The sequence below is a fragment of the Chiloscyllium punctatum genome, chromosome 8, assembly GCF_047496795.1.
Source record: "Chiloscyllium punctatum isolate Juve2018m chromosome 8, sChiPun1.3, whole genome shotgun sequence".
NCBI classification, from domain to species: Eukaryota; Metazoa; Chordata; class Chondrichthyes; order Orectolobiformes; family Hemiscylliidae; genus Chiloscyllium; species Chiloscyllium punctatum.
In genome coordinates this window covers 117,918,424-117,934,817 of record NC_092746.1, presented here as the reverse complement: position 1 = coordinate 117,934,817, position 16,394 = coordinate 117,918,424, and the positions used below count along the sequence as shown (strand labels likewise).

The 16,394-nt window shown below is 39.5% G+C and overlaps 1 protein-coding gene across 8 annotated transcripts in view; it reads left to right on the top strand.

Annotated features, from left to right (window-relative positions):
- The window catches only part of gjc2 (gap junction protein gamma 2), a 251,201-nt gene that overhangs the window by 220,717 nt on the left and 14,090 nt on the right, over positions 1 to 16,394 (top strand). The window contains exon 1 of one of the 8 annotated variants that reach the window (XM_072576315.1): positions 12,009 to 12,110. The exons of 6 other annotated variants lie outside the window; for them this stretch is intronic. The gene's annotated coding sequence lies outside the window, so the exon portion shown is untranslated. Of the gene's footprint in view, positions 1 to 12,008; positions 12,111 to 13,469; positions 13,491 to 16,394 lie in introns of those variants that run through there. One more of the 8 variants, XM_072576317.1, reaches the window with a different exon arrangement.

Genomic DNA, 16,394 nt, shown 5'->3' with positions numbered 1-16,394 from the left:
AACAGCTCTGAAAGCAAAAATGTAAAAAAGCAACATATGGACCAACATTTGGGGAGGAAACAAAATTTAAGTGAGTTTATAATCTGAAATTTTTGAATTCAACGTTGAATTCAAAATGGTTGTAAATTGCCTAATTAGAAGATGAGGTTCTATTCCGCCAGCTTGCGCTGAGTTTAATTGGAACACTGCAGAAGGCTAAGGACAGAAATGTGAACATGAGCATGAGAACAAGAACATGAATTAAAGTGGAAAACAACCAGAAACTTGGGTCATACTTGCTAACTGAGCAGAAGTGCTCTGCAATGTCGTCACCCAACTTCCCATAAAGAGGATACTACATTGTGAGCGCGAATAAACTAGGTTAGAGAAGTAGTAAAGTAGTAAATGAACTACCTAAAAGGACTGTTTGGGGTTTTGGACAATGAGGTTACGATAAAAGGACACATTTGTTACATTTTCATGGGAAAGTGCTATTTGGAGGGAACAATGTATTAGGGTAATCGAGGAGTGGACTAGGGTATTGCCGAGGGATGGTTCCTTTAGAATGATAATTTGGGAGAAGAGGAAATATACTTGGAGGTGGTGGAAATGCAAAAGATAATCCTTTGAATGTGGAGGCTTTTGTGTGGAAGATTAGTCCAAGGTGATTGAGGAGCTTGTGAGAGTCATCGAGCTTACAATGAATGCTAAGCAACAGTCTGTCTCTTAGAATGAAGATGCAGGAGCTGATGAAGGGAAGGGGTGTGTTGGAGATGGACTACGTGAAGATAAGAGAAGAGTAGAGATTGGAAGCTAAGTTTTAAGAAGGCTTTCCAGTTCCAAGTAAAAGTAGGAAATGGGCACTGATACAGTCATCTATATTAGATCACATTCTGCCCCATTTCAAAGACTTCTAGTGTTTGTGTCAAGAGCCTGAAGAGTGCTCCAGGTGATGTCTGATAAGTGCCTTGTTTAATAACAGTACAGTAATAATTGTTATGATTCTTGCCTCAATCTTGACCTCTACTCCCAAGATCTGATTCGAGTGACAAATTTTAATCACAGGAAGAAATGTGCCATTTTAAAGAATGAACTGAACTAATTTTATCTTTAACCTGAAAGAAATAAAATTAACAAGGAAATTCTTATCACAATTAATGCCAAGACAGGGTGAGATTAGTGTGTTTGGGTTCAAACCAGGCAGTCTGATATTGGAATGAGATAAATAGCTGAATGGCCTTTTCATTTTCCTACTTTTTACAATTTTCATGTCTTTTTTTATGAGCTGTAAAGCATCAAGATTTGGAATTGGCAAGTCTGGTTGTTTCAATAATCCAGATATTGAACAGATCATTTGGCAAAAATTCTAAATGCTATCTTGAAGGTTCCAGTGCATCAGACTGTGGAAATGTTGGTGCATTTTGTTTTTCATGTTAGAACAAGGTTATTCCTACATCTGTGCTTCAGACTATAATGGAGTTTTCCAACAAACCATAAATCTGGTTCAAGTGAGATTTTTTTTAAACTCATATTACTGAGTATTTTGAGCACTTCTTTTCTTTCTGTGCATCAGAGATGCATAATTTCTTGAGATCTAATTTCACAAATGCTGGGGTATGAAATGTCAGAGGAACTAGTAGATGCAACATTGAAAATACATTTGGACAGGTACATGAATAGGGAAGGTTTAGAGACATATGGGCTAAACGAGAACAAATGGGATTAGTTTAGTTTGGGAAACCTGGTCAGCATGGATGAGTCGGATGGAAGGGTCAGTTCCCATGCTGTATGACTCTACTGTTATACTTCTTAATGCGCAATGTTATACATTTGTCAGCTTTGAGCTTTGACATTGAGAACTACATTTGGCCCCTTCAGCCTGCTTCACTAGTTAATAAGACCTTAACTCCACTCTCCTCCCAGCTGTCCCATAATCCTCGTTTACTTGACAATAATAAGTTTGGCTGACAGAACCTTGAATATATTTAATGATCCAGGCTCCACTGCTTACTAAGAAGAGAATTCCAAACAATAAAGCTTCTCTGAGAAAATAAATTTCTCTTCATCTTTGTCTTAAACAAGAGACTCATAGGCAGAATCAGTTTGATTGATTGATTGATTGATTCATTATTATCACATGTACGGGTACAGTGAAAAGTGTTGGTTTGTATGCTATACAGGCAGATTATACCAATCAAAGTGCATCAGAGTAGCAGAACATAGTGCAGAATACAATGTTGCAGCTGGAGAGAAGCTGCAGAGAGAAAGATCAAAATTAACATTTGAGACGTCTGTTCAAAAGTCTGATAACGGGGGAAAGAAGCTGTTCTTGAATCCATAAATATATGTATTCAAACTTTTATATCTTCTGCCCAATAGAGAGGGTGAAACAAAGTATAACTGGCATGAGAGGGGTCTTTGATTATGTTGATTGCTTTCCCGATGCAGCGGGAATCACTGTATGGAAGGCTGGTGTGCATGATGGACTGGGCTGTGTTCACGACTCTGTAGTTTCTTGTGGTCTTGGGAAGAGCATTTGCCGTACCTCGTTCTGATGCATCCAGACAGGATGTTTTCTGGGGTGCATCTATAAAAATTGGGAAGTGTCCTTGTGGGCATGCTGAATTTCCTTAACCTCTTGACGAAGTAGAAACATTATTATGCTTTCTTGACTGTCGTGGTGATGTGAGTGGACCAGGACGGATTGTTGGTAATCATCACTCCCAGGAACTTGACGTTCTCGACTATTTCCATCTCAGCAGATTGGGGCGTGCCCTTCACTCCGCTTCCTGAAGTCAATGATCAGCTCCTTCATTTTGGTGATGTTATTGGAGAGATTTTTGTCTTTACACCATGCCACTTAACACTCAATTTCTTTCCTGTATTCTGTCTTATCATTGTTTGAAATCCAACCTACAATGGTGATGTTGTCAGCAAACCTGTAAATGGATTTGGGATGGAATTTGGTCACACAGTCCTGAGTGTATTAGAAGTATAGTTGGGGGTTGATGATGCAGCCTTGCAGGGTATTGGTGTTGAGGATTATTGTGGAGGAGGTGTTGTCACCTATTCTTGCTGATTGCAGCCTATGGGTCAGGAAGTTGAGGATCCAGTTACAGAGGTTTCAGAGTTTAGAGATGCGTTTGTTTGGAATTATGGTGTTGAAGGCAGAACTGTAGTTAATAAGTAGGAGCGTGACATAGGTATCCTTGTTGTCCAGATGTGCCAGGGAGATGGTGTCTGCTGTGGAGCTGTTGCGTCAGTTGGCAAATTGCAAAGGATCAAGACAGTTTTGTAGGATGGAGTTGGTGTGAGTTATAACTAATTTCTCGAAGCACGTCATAATTATGGAGGTTAGAACCTCTGCGCAGTAGTGATTGAGGCATGCTGCATGATTTTTCTTTGACACCAGGATGATGGTGGTCTTCTTGAAACAGATGGTGATTTCATACTGTAGCAAGGAGAGGTTAAAGCTGTCTGTGAATACTCCCACCAGCTGGTCTGAACAGGATCTGAGTGAAGTGGCAAGGGTCATGTCTGCTGGCTGGAGACCTGGCAGATACCCAATTTCTCTTGCTGGAAAAGCTTTGCTGATCTAATGATTATTAGGCAATTCCGAGGCCATCAACCTGGAATTACATCCTGACCACAGAGGTCCCACCTAGTAAGGACTGCCAACAAATCAGAGGCCAGTCACTCTTGAGCTCAGCAGCAGCTGCTGGAGGAGAGCACCTGTGAAATCTCAGGCTCGCGGAGGATCCAAATGTTCTGACACAGGGACAGCAAGCCAAATCAATCAGCCTTGCTATCACTCAATTCAAGATACAATGAAATCAAAACATTCAGTGATCTTCAGAATTGCCCAGTTGTGCCGAACCAGATCTGTAGCTTTAGCAGAGCAAAACTAAAAAAGGCAATCTAGTTAATGTCTGTGATTTAAACTTGATCTTCTTTGATCATAATGCCCTCTTTCAGACACAGACAGAAACAGTCAAGGAATAAACTAAAACAAAAAAGTAGAGTTGTAATTTGCCAGTCCAATAAATATTTCACTGATGAATGCTAGGTCTTTATGGAATCCTTGACTGCTGTGTTATATTACAGATGCATGGGATAGGATCTTGCTTGATTTCCAAAGTCATTGGTCAATGAAAACAGTTTCCAGCAGAGATATTCACTTATTTCTTATAAACTGGGACTCCTATCTCAGAATATTCAATTATTCTTTAATTCAATATAAAACTAGAGAGAATAACTCAAACACTACTTCCCAATCCAGCACCTTACAAGCATGCAACCTTCTACCCAAATAAAACCCAGTCAAAACCAGTTCAAGCTATGGTTTCTCTTTCTTTTTCAACGTTCTCTGTGGTTGGCTAGCCAGACCAGCTTCCCCTTGACCAATACAACATCCACTTGCTAGTCCTTCACCATACACATCCTGGTGTTGGAACATCCACAGTGTTCCTAGAACCGTAATTAACTTGCTGTTATCTTTGTGGCCAGTTATCATATACAACATCAATTTGTTCATTCTCTTTTTTAAAAGAAGCTGCTGTTCAAAGTTCAGTTGTCAACTTCAGCTTACAGTTCCAAGCAAAAAATGAGAAAAATAAAGAAAAAAACCAATGATGGTCTCAACATAAAACATAATCAAGTGATGGGGAGGTTTGTTGGAGATTTCTCAGGTTGGGAGTTGCAGTGAGATGGGAATGGAGCAGTTGGAAGCAAGGGCAAAACATGATTCCCAGTGGTCAAGCCCCCAATGTCCTGACCTTAATCAGGCACTGCTTTTGACTAATGGTTCTCCCCAGTTCTCTGAGGTCACAAGCTCTCTGCAGGTCATGAAAGCTGGATGGTAACAAGTACCTACTGCATCAGGGTTAATCCAGTGGCGCATGCTGAGACCTTTAAGTGATTATCAATTGACCCACGTCCAAAATAACTCTGGTGGAGGTAGGAATGTGGCAAATTCAGGTAATCACAAGTTTGTTTAATTAAGTGTTCTTTCCACCTCCTAGCTCACCCTCTTAAGAGCAAAGGATTTTGCCCCTTAATTTTAAATTGTCCCTCGTTTTGAATTCCCCATGAGAGGAAATATCCAGGCTCCCTCAGAAATCTGCATATCTTTTTTCCATATGCCATTCTTCTAAATGGCAGTGGCAAATGTAGACCTAATTTGCCTAATTTCTTCTCATACGTTATCCCAGGAGTCAGACGAGTGACCTTCTCTAAACTGTTCCCAATGCAAGAATATTGTTCCCTAAGTAAGGAGGCCAAAACTGTATATATTACTTTAGATGAGATTTCACCCATGCCCTGTACATTTGTAACAAGATTTACAAACTTTTAGAACCAACCCCCTTGAAGTCCATCCTTCATTTACCTTCCTAAATACTTGCTGTATCTGTAGCATTCTATAATCTCATTCTATTTAAATAACATACTGCATACTAACATTCATACTAACATACTGCATAATATTCATACTAACATACTGCAAAAATTCTTCCAGCCAAAATGGACAATTTCACATGTTCCCATGTTATATGCCATTTGCCAATTTTTTTCCCACTTAACATAACCTATTTTCTTTTGAAGACTCTTTGTATCCTCAACATAACACACTTTTCTAACAAATTTGTTCTTTTTTTTGTTGATTCTTGACATGTTGCTGTTGCTGGCTAGGCCAGCATTTATTTCCCATCTATAAGCGCCCAGTAGAGATCTGCACTCTATAACCAGGGCAGACTATGTGGTGTATGTGCACCCACAATGTTGTTAAGGAGGTGTTGTTTGCTCAAGATCTCAGACAATATTCGTATATTATGCGAGACAAGCCCTGCTGCTGCAAGTATGAAACGGAGCCAATAAAATTATAACTTAATGAGACACCTGAGCAGAATGCAGAGACTTCTCATGAGGTTTAATAGGCTGCTTCAATTTCAACAAGGTTATTAACATGGCTGTTGAATACATCTGAGGTTGACAAAAATGGTTGTGATTTAGAAGCAATCTGGCAGCTCCCTTTGGCTGCCTTAATGCCATTTGGAGCCAAATGATATACTGTTTGATCCAAACTATTATTTTGTGGTAAGCCTGCTTCTTTTCACTATGATATTCAAAGCTGGAAACTTGTTGGATGTCTCAGTGGTACATGTGCTTGTGCATGTTTAATGTAGATTGGAACATTCAAATAAAAGTTATAACTACTCCAAGGAAACCTTGCATAATGTATGGCTAGAACCAGCTTTAAACCTACATGTTAAAGAGGTCACATGTCTGACCTAAAATGTTTTTAAAGATTGGAAAGGAAAGGTAAGAGATTAGCATGAGTGCCTCACAGAATTTGTAAATACATCTCCACAATTTTCAATCAATGATGAATTTAAAAAAAAATTAATTTGGGAACTTTGATCCCAAAGTAGAGGAAAACTGCATTTTAGTTTTCAGTTCTCTCAGAATATATTTTCATAGAACCAAATATATTTATATTTTTAAAGCTAGAAAATTATTTTGAACTACGACTTTAAAAGACTATTTATAAGAATTCATGTGATATTAGCTAAATGAAGCATAGCCACATAGGGAGATAATAGCTAAACTGACATAATAGCTAAGATATTTGCTGATGAGGTTTTACAACCCATAAAGCGGTCAGAGCAGGTTCATTCAAAGAGAAGAGGTCCATAATAGGAGAAGTGCGGTTGGCATCCTGAATGCAATGGGCACTGGGTAGGATTCCTGACGCGCTGGAAGTTTTAAATTCATAGAGATATACAGCACGGAAACAGACCCTTTGGTCCAACTTGTCCATGCTGACCAGATATTCTACATTTTTAGTCCTATTTACCAGCATTTGGACAAATGCCTCTAAAGCCTTCCTTCATATACCCATCCAGATGCCAAATAAATGTTGTTATTGCACCAGCCTTCATCACCTCCTCTGGCAGCTCATTCCATACACGCACCACCTCGCATGAAAATATTTACCACTAGGTTCCTTTTAAATCTTACCTCTCTCACCTTAACCTATGCTGTCTAGATTTGAACTCTCCTATCCTGGGGAAAAGACCTTGACTATTCACCCTATCCATGTCCCTAATGATTTTATAAATCATCCTCTGTCGATCCAAGGAAAATAGCCCCAGCCTATTTAGCCTCAGCAGATTCCTTGTGAATCTTTTCTGAACATCTTCCCTACAGCAGGGAGACAGAATTGAATGCAATATCCAAAAGTGGCCAATGTTCTGTACAGCTAAACATGACATCCAAATTCCTACACTTAATGCACTTATCAACAAAAGACAAGCATACCAAACACCTTCTTTGCAATCCTGTCTACCCAAAATTCTATTTTCACGGAACTGTGAACCCACACCCCAAGGTCTCTTTGAACAGCAACACTCCCCAGGACCCAACCATTAAATGTATAAGTCCTGCTCTGATTTGCCTTACCAAAATGCAACACCTCATATTTATGTAAGTTAAACTCCATCTGCCGCTCCTCGGCTCATTTGCCCATCTGATCAAGGTCCCATTGTACTCTGAGCTAGCCACTACACCACCAATTTTGGTGTCATCTGAAAACTTGCAGTGGAAAGAAATCTCTAGAAAGCAGAACGCTATGGAGGTTTCAGAGAGAAAGACATCATACAAGACTGGCAAAGACATGAGTATAAGGAACTTTTGTTAAAAAGCAACAGTGAGCTAAGTTAGCAGTCATTTTTCAAGGAGAGGTGTTAATTGAAAATAGAATTGAGTAATGCACACAATATTTCAAAAGAGGTAACTGATTATAGCCATTCCGATTGGGCAAGCAGCTTTAGCTTGGAAATAGTTCTTGTGTAGCTGAAAATGTGTTGCTGGAAAAGCGCAGCAGGTCAGGCAGCATCCAAGGAACAGGAGAATCGACGTTTCAGGCATAAGCCCTTCTTCAGGAATCCTGAATTTTGCTGTTAAATTGGCTTTTTCCTTTCCAATTCATCATACCTCATTACATACAAGTACGTTATTCCCATCACCGCTTGGTTCTTCTTCCACTTATTTAAAATATACCTCCTCTGGTTACCAGCCAACAGACTGTGGATGCAGGTTCTCTGCATGGAATTTATCAAACATTAGTATAGTAAAGCATAGATGCTTATACCAGTATTCATAGCATTCTCTATTGTTTCAACTCATTCAACATTCAACCTAAGGAATTCCTGATCTCTCCAGGCTTTTAGTCACATTTAGAACCTGGCCAGGAGTGTGTATGGTTTTCTGACCATTATGTGATTAAAAGTGAAACCATATAATCCAATTTCTTTTCTTCTACAATCCTATGGACTTTCAAAATCAACTTTGGTATTCCCTAACTACTACTTTTTGATATTATGTGATCTTTTCTCTCATTCGTTTTTTACCTTGGCAGTGTCCTGCATTATGAGCCCTGCTCCCTAACCTAGTTTTCTCAATAGCAAGAAATTTTCCAAAAATAGTAAAGCATAGTCATTGAAAAGTGCAGTTTAGATTTTAAAAATTTGTTTGACTATTCTAAGCGGTGTTTAAAAATCTATAACAAAAGTATTCAGTACTTCCTGCTTTCACATGGAGGTTTTACTTTGCACAATCCTTAATAAAAAATATAGAATGTAATTTCTTGTACCTTACATCAGTAGGCAGTTCATTGCAGGTTGAATGCACTGTGCTGCATATTTAGTGTGGTTATCTTGACCCTTCCTTTTGCACAAGATAACCTAGGATAAATGGGAAGTTCAGTGCCTGGTGTTAGACTTCCCAAATCTCTCTCTCTAAAGGAAGTCTGAAGCTCTAATAGAGGGAGGAAATGGAGAGAGATGAAGAGAAATGAAATAGTAGAAAAGGTGCTACAGGTTCTTGATACTATCCTGCTTCCCATCCTATTTTGTTTTCACATCATTTGTCATCAAACTATATCAGCAAACTGTCATGGCTTCCCCTATCTCAAGTGAAATCTGCTCATGAACCTGGTCCTGTATTTCAAATAATTTTTTTCAATCATAGGACGTGGATATCACTGGATGGGTCAGCATTTCTTGCCCATTCCTAATTGCCCTTGAAAAGCTGGTAGTCAGCTGCATCCTTGAAATGTTGCAGTCCATTTCAATATATTTTCAAGTCAGGATGAATAGTGACTTAGAGGGGAACTTGCAAATGATAGTGTTCCCATGTATCTGCTGCTGCTATCTTCCTAAATGATCAGGATCATGGAATTCAAAGGTGCTATCTATAAGGAACTTTGGTGAATTTCTACAGTGCACCCTGTAGGTCTTATGTACTGCTGCTACTGAGTGTCGTCGTGGAATGTTTGTGGATATCATGACAATCAGCTTGGCTGCTTTGTCTTGGATGGTGTCAAGCTTCTTCTGTGTTGTGGGAACTGTACTCATCCATATGAATGAGAATTATTTCATCACACACCTGACTTGTCCCTTGTACATGGTGGACTAGCTTTGGAGATTCAGGATGGGAATTAGAAGAGTTAGGAGTGAGGAAGTGACATCCTTACTCTCTGACCTCTAGCCATATTTTATATACATATATTAGAGTGAGAAAGATGTCTGTCATAGAATCATAAATTCTCTGTGGTGCAGAAAGAGCATCTCATCCTACATTTACCATGAGAAATCCACCTACACTGCACATCCTGGACACTACAGGGCAATTTAGCATGCCAATCCAACTAACCTGCACATGTTTAGACTGTGGGTGGAAACGAGAGCACCCAATAGAAACCCATGTAGACCATGGCAAGAATGTTTAAGGATTGCAGAAATGTACAGGGTGTGATTACACAGCTGCCTCATAGCATTACGAACCTAGGTTTGATTGCAGCCTTGGGTGACTGTGTGGAGTTTGCATATTCTCTCCGTGTCTGTGTGGGTTATCTCCCACACTCAAAGGTGTGCAGGTTAGGTGAATTGGCTATGCTAAATTGCCTGTGGTGTCCAAGCTTGGTGGGTTAGCCATGGTAAATGTGAGGTTATGCATATAAGTTAGGGGGCTGGGTTTCAGTGGCATTCTGTTAAGAGAGTGGGTGTAGACTTGATGGACCAAATGGCCTCTTTCTGCACAATAGGGATTCTGTGCTTCCTTATGATGAGTTCAAATCAATTTCTGTTTAATTGTAACACCCCACCTCCTTATCAGATTCAGCAATAATAATGCTGTTGATGTTGAGGGTTGATAGGTAGATTCTCTAATGCTAGAGATGGTCATTTGTCAGTCCACATCTGGATATTGTCCAGGTCTTTCTGCAATTGGGACATGGACTGCTTCAGTATCTGAGGATTCTTGAATGCTGTTTGTGCAATCATCAATGAACATCCCTAATTCTAACCTTATGATAGAGGGAAGGTCATTGATGAAGCAGCTGCAGAGATGTCCTTGAGCTGAGATAACTGATCTTCAACTGCCACAACCACTTTCCTTTGTGCCAGATATGACTCAAAGAATTAATCATGGCTGAAGAGCAACCTCAGTGCCATATTTCCGCACTTTCCATATAATATGATGCTATTAATTTTTAAAAATCTCAATCTTGAATATGTTCAATGACTGAACATCCACAGCCCTCTAGGGTAGAAAGCTCCAAATATTCACCATCCTGTAAATGAAGACGTTTCTCCTCCTCATAGTCCTAAACGACTTGCCTTTTATTCTGAGACTGTCGCCCCTGAGATTTTAGATTTCAAAGCCAGGGAAAACTTTTTGCATCTTTTTTGCATCTACTCTTGTCTTTTCAGAATTTCATAAATTTCTTTGAGATCACCTCTTATTTTTCCAAGCTGCAGAGAATATCGGCCTACTCTCCTCAATCTTTCCTCATCAGACAGTCCAACCTCCAGGAATCACCCTCTCTCTCTAGGCAAAAGCAAGTAGATCCTTCCTTACATAAGGGGACCAGAATAATCCAGTTGCAGTATCACTAGTGTGCTGTGTAACTAAAGCAAGACTTCTTTGCTTCTGCACTCAAATACTCATGCAATAAAGGTTAGTAATCAATTTCAAATTGCTTGCTGTACCTGCATTACTAGATATTAGTGACTTATGAAGAAAAAGTTATTTTAGATAGCAGTACATTTCAATTTCTCATCATTTAAAAAAACACTTTTCACTTTCATTCCTTCTATCAAAGGGATGTCCCTCCCCATTTGAAAGGAATTATATTTGAAAGAAAATGAGTGCATGAAAGAGTAAAAATTTACCAGTCATTTTGTGAATGTATGTTAGTTGTAACTGAATGTGATTTTAGAAATTGATTTATTCATTAATTGCACTAACTCCTACTTCTGCTACTTTAAGGCAGTCTTGAATCCATTTCATATAAAGAGATTAGCAATGGCACTAAAATCATTTAAATAGATATTTAACATATGTGAACCACTGTGCTTAGAATACTGCAGAGATTCAAAGATACTGTGTTTGTAGCAATTCCCGTTAACCCTTTTAAATTAGCACACTCGCTACTTTAGCAGAATAACTGTGCTTCTTGCATAAAAATGCATTTTTTCTTTAATAGCTGAATTTGCCTGAGTAGGTTTGTGCTAAACTATGACCATGAGATAAGACAAAAATTCCTCACCAAAAGATGAAGGACAATAATGAATCTTGTAGTTGTTCCAAGAGGTTATAACTATTGTTGAGTGTTTGGTCTCAGGAATGTGAGCTTGAGACTGGGCTTTCATTCAGGCTGCCTATATTTCAAATAAAACCTGCTGTGCATCCAACCTTCTGCATTGGCTTTTGTTTAATTATTGGCGATAGGCAATGCAGTCCAAGTTAAACATTGTTAAAACTTTTTGCCCAGGAGTTTGTACTTCCAGTAAATTTCTCACTGTAATCAATAGGAGGAAAACATAGTGATGTTTCGTGTTAGAGTTGATGCATATTCAATGTACACACGAGTGAGTTAAAATGATCCCTGTCTAGACATGATGAAGCATAAAGGTGGAGCCTGTTGAAGTTGCTTAAAGCCTGTCAGTATAGGCTGAAGCGGGCTATTTTCTTAGAGAAAGCTCCTTTGAGAGTTAAATCTTCTTTCTTAAAATCAACTTTAACAAGTAACTTTTGCACTTCTCTTAAAAAAAGGGAAGAAACATGTTTACGTAAGTACTCAAATATATTTTAACTTAGCTTCATTTCTATAATTAATATATGGCTAGTTATTTGGGTAAGAGTTTCAGTTTGTGAGTAGAAGCAGTTACTATGTGATTGATTCCCTTATTTCAAACATTTAAATAGTAGCTTGAACAACAGTTGTGGATTGAGGCCCCACCATGGATTTGAGGAAATAACGTATCATTGATATAACTTTGCATAACTAAGTAAGTGTTTCCTTTATTATTTAAGACTTTAAACCATGGCCTGTATTCTTGTGCAGTATATAAGAGATCATATACCACTATTTGAATAGGAGCAGAGAGCTTACTCCCAGTGCCCAAGCCAACATTCCTACTTTCACCAATGCCACCAGAGAAACATTATGTAGCTGTTCATCTTATTTGCTGTTCCCTGGACTTTGTTGTGTGTGAGTTCACTGCTCTATTTACCTAGATGTGATAAAACACTTGTAAAATCAAAGTTCCGTTACCTGTTACTATTGTAGTAATTCAAAGTAGAAAGACATTTTGAATTTGAACATTTTGTATCAATCCAACAGCCACATCTATGAAATGTAACCATTATTGATTGTCAAAAAAATCTCTGTGGTCCTCCAGGGATCCTGATTTTCATGTCAGGAATTGCCACTGTCTAGTTTCTGCCACATTGGAGAATAGCAAACTCCATTTAAATTAGGTAAGAATAAGTAATAATGAGATGCTAATAACATACAAACGGACCTCTCATCTCTCATTTGTGAGATTCTCATTGCACTGTTCAAAGTTTCAAAATTGAACTTTATTTCTAATTTTTCTAATCTTGCCATATTTTCCCAACTGACTCACCACTACCATCATTCAGGGACTGGGGAAATAGAAATCTGCCGACCTTACCTGGTCTGGCTTAATGTGACTCCAAATCCAAAGCAATGTGGTTGACTCTTAACTGTCCTCTGGGCAATAAATGCAGTATAGCCAGTGATGCCGACAGCCCATGAATAAACGTTTTAAAATGCAAAGACTCCAAGGGATTTCCACAGAATCACAGAACTGTTACAGCACGGAGGACGGCATTCAGCCCATCATGCCTGCACTGAACTATATGGAACATCATTGCAGTAAACATTTCAGTTGCATGTGAGTGTTTATTTTACTCATGTCCAAAAGGAATGTAAAAGCCAATAGAACAAGAACTTATTATCTTTTTGAGAGGATGTCTATATAGTTTTATTGGACATTTTATGTCACTGTAAAGTGTTTTGCAGCAAATTAAAAGCAACGGTACACCACTACAGTTCGAATCTGACCTACTCCAGATGCAAGTGGTGCAAAACTCAAAAGGAGGCAATCTCTCATGTAACTTTCAACAAATGGACATATAACTCAGTAAGCATGCTTCTACCTATGTACAAGGTGTTAACTTGACCAGTAAAATTGGTATCAAAAGTACGCAGACAATAAGGTGTTTTCTGGCAGAAGCGATTACCAATTGTTATTTGTCTGGAAGTTGAAGTGAAAATAACACACCTACTGCATAACTGTTGGTTGTTGGAAGTGGGGTCATTTTGCTAATAATTTATTTTTATAGATGCGTGACTATTCAAATGATGAGGTGATTATTTCTGTTTTCATCAGACAAACTTTGGTGTTATTTGTGATGTTACTAATCTTTATCTTTTCAACTCTCACACTTTGCTGAGCAGTACCAAACCACCTTTTGATAAAATGGTTTAAATTCATACTGCTTCTGGAAATAAAAATGGACAAGCATCTTTCTATCGTGATTTCCAGAAAGATGCAAAATTAAGATTATTGATAGTTTCTGACCACTATAACAAAATTTTAGGATCTAACAATTCCTCAAGAAATAATTACAAAGAGAGGATAAGATGTGAGCCTATTTCTTTGGCAAGCTGCTGTACTCATTCCAAAATGTCAAATATGTAGATACATTGGGCTTAATTTTCCCAGTCCCTGAATGATGGTAGTAGCGAGCCAGTTGGGAAAGTATGGCAAGATTAGAAAAATTAGAAATAAAGTGCACTGTTTAAAGTTTCAAAATTGAAATGAGATTCTCACAAGTGAGCGATGCGAGGTCTGTTTGTGTGTTACTAGCATCTCATTATTACTTATTCTCACTTAATTTAAATGCAGTTTTCTATTCTCCTATGTGGTGCAGAGAAACTAGACAGCGACAATTCCTGACATGAAAATCAGGCCAATCCAGCTTGTTACTTATATCTCCAGGCAGCAGTCCCAAACACCTCAAGCCAGCTACATGGTTAGGGTTAGGAGTTCCATCTCAATAGAGTCTAGGGAGTGGACCATGATCAGTCCTGCAGGTCCATTGCAACCAGAGAAGCGATTAATGATAAGTCAGTAAACAGCTGCACAGAGATCAGGAGTGTGGTCTCTCATCATTGGGACTTCCCTTCCACATGGGTCAGGAGAGTGACCGTAGTCAATCCTGAACAATGACAAGGTGTTAAGGTACACTAGATGTAATGGAAAGAGTAGCACTGTCTCAGATAGAGTTCAAACATGTTTTGACACTAAAGATGCATACCCTGGATAGCTTGATTCTTGTAGCTGTGTTTACAATGATAGTTGACCAGACAGGCTATAATGTGAAGTGGCAATACATTGATGAATATGAGCTTCTATTTCATAGAATCCTTATAGTGTAGAAGCAGGCCAATTTGGCCCAACAAGTCCACACCGACCCTCCAAAGAGTATCCCACCCAAACCTATACCCTATTATTCTACATTTCCCCTGACGAATGCACCTAACCTACACATCCCTGAACACTATAGGCAATTTAGCATGGCCAATACACCTAACCCGTATATCTTTGGACTGTGGGAGGAAACTGGAACACCAGAAGGAAACCAAAGCAGACACAGGGAGAATGTGCAAATTCCACACAGACAATCACCTAGGCTGGAATTGAACCCGGGTCCCTGGCTCTGTAAGGCAGCAGTGCTAACCACTGAACTACAGGGCCACCCACATTTACTAGTGCCATCTATGTGCCACTAAAAGCTTTTCTTCTTTTGATTGCTCCCCATTCTGTGAAGGGTTATTCGTGGCTGGCAGAATTGCCTGGTACACATCTAGGCTTTAAATATGCTACAGACGGTTGAAATACCGGAATGTTCCTGCAGCAGTGAGTAAATCTGCTGCTAGTGAGCACCAAGCTCCACAGAAACGTGATATGTATCCGATGAGAAGATATGCAGAAAATTGTCCAGATGACTGGTTAGACCTTACAGACAGAAACCCTCTGTGAAGCTCCCTGAAATTGACACACAGTCAATCTTTGGTAAAATTCAGCTCTTAGATACTTTTGTCACTCATTAATACATTTCATTAATCTGTACAACAATGTACTGTTTTACATGCTGCAGGGCTCTTATTTAGATAATGATTAGATTAGATTCCCTACAGTGTGGAAACAGGCCTTCAGCCCAACAAGTCCACACCGACCCTCCGAAGCGCAACCCACCCCCCTCTGATTAATGCATCTAACACTATGGTCAATTTAATATGGCCAATTCACCTGACCTGCACATCTTTGTGACTGTGGGAGGAAACCCACACAGACATGGGGCGAATGTGCAAACTCCACACAGACAGTCGCCCGAGGCTGGGATGGAACCTGGATGGAACCCTGGTGCTGTGAGGCAGCAGTGCTAACCACTGAGCCACCATGCCATCCTGTTTTTGTTTTGAGGAGAAACAAAAACTGGAGTTCCAACCCGCCAGCTCAGCACCATCCTCATGACTTGTTCCACCTGCCAATCTTTCTTCCCACCTATCTGTACCACCCTCTTCTCCGACCTATCATCTTCATCCCATCCTCCATCCACCTATTGTACTCTTTGCTTCCTTCTCCCCAGCCCCACCCCCCCTCCCATTTGTCTCTCCACCCCGGAGGCTCTTGGCCTCATTCCTGATGAAGGGTTTTTGCCCGAAATATTGATTTTCGTGCTCCTCGGATGTTGTCTGACCTGCTGTGCTTTTCCAGCACCACTCTAATCTAGACTGAGATCTCCAGCATCTGCAGTCCTCACCTTCGCCTAGTTTATTTTCCAGCTTACCAAAAATATGACAGGTTGAAGTTTACCAGCCCATTGAGGATGAAATGGTGTGGGTGGTACAATTAAATGTCTTCTCACTGTCAAGCCATTTTTCAAGCGTGAGAAAGGTAGCAGATGAGCCTCATGCCAAAATTGAGTTGCTTATTGACTAAATAAGACCCAGGTCATACCTCTGTGGCTATCAGCTG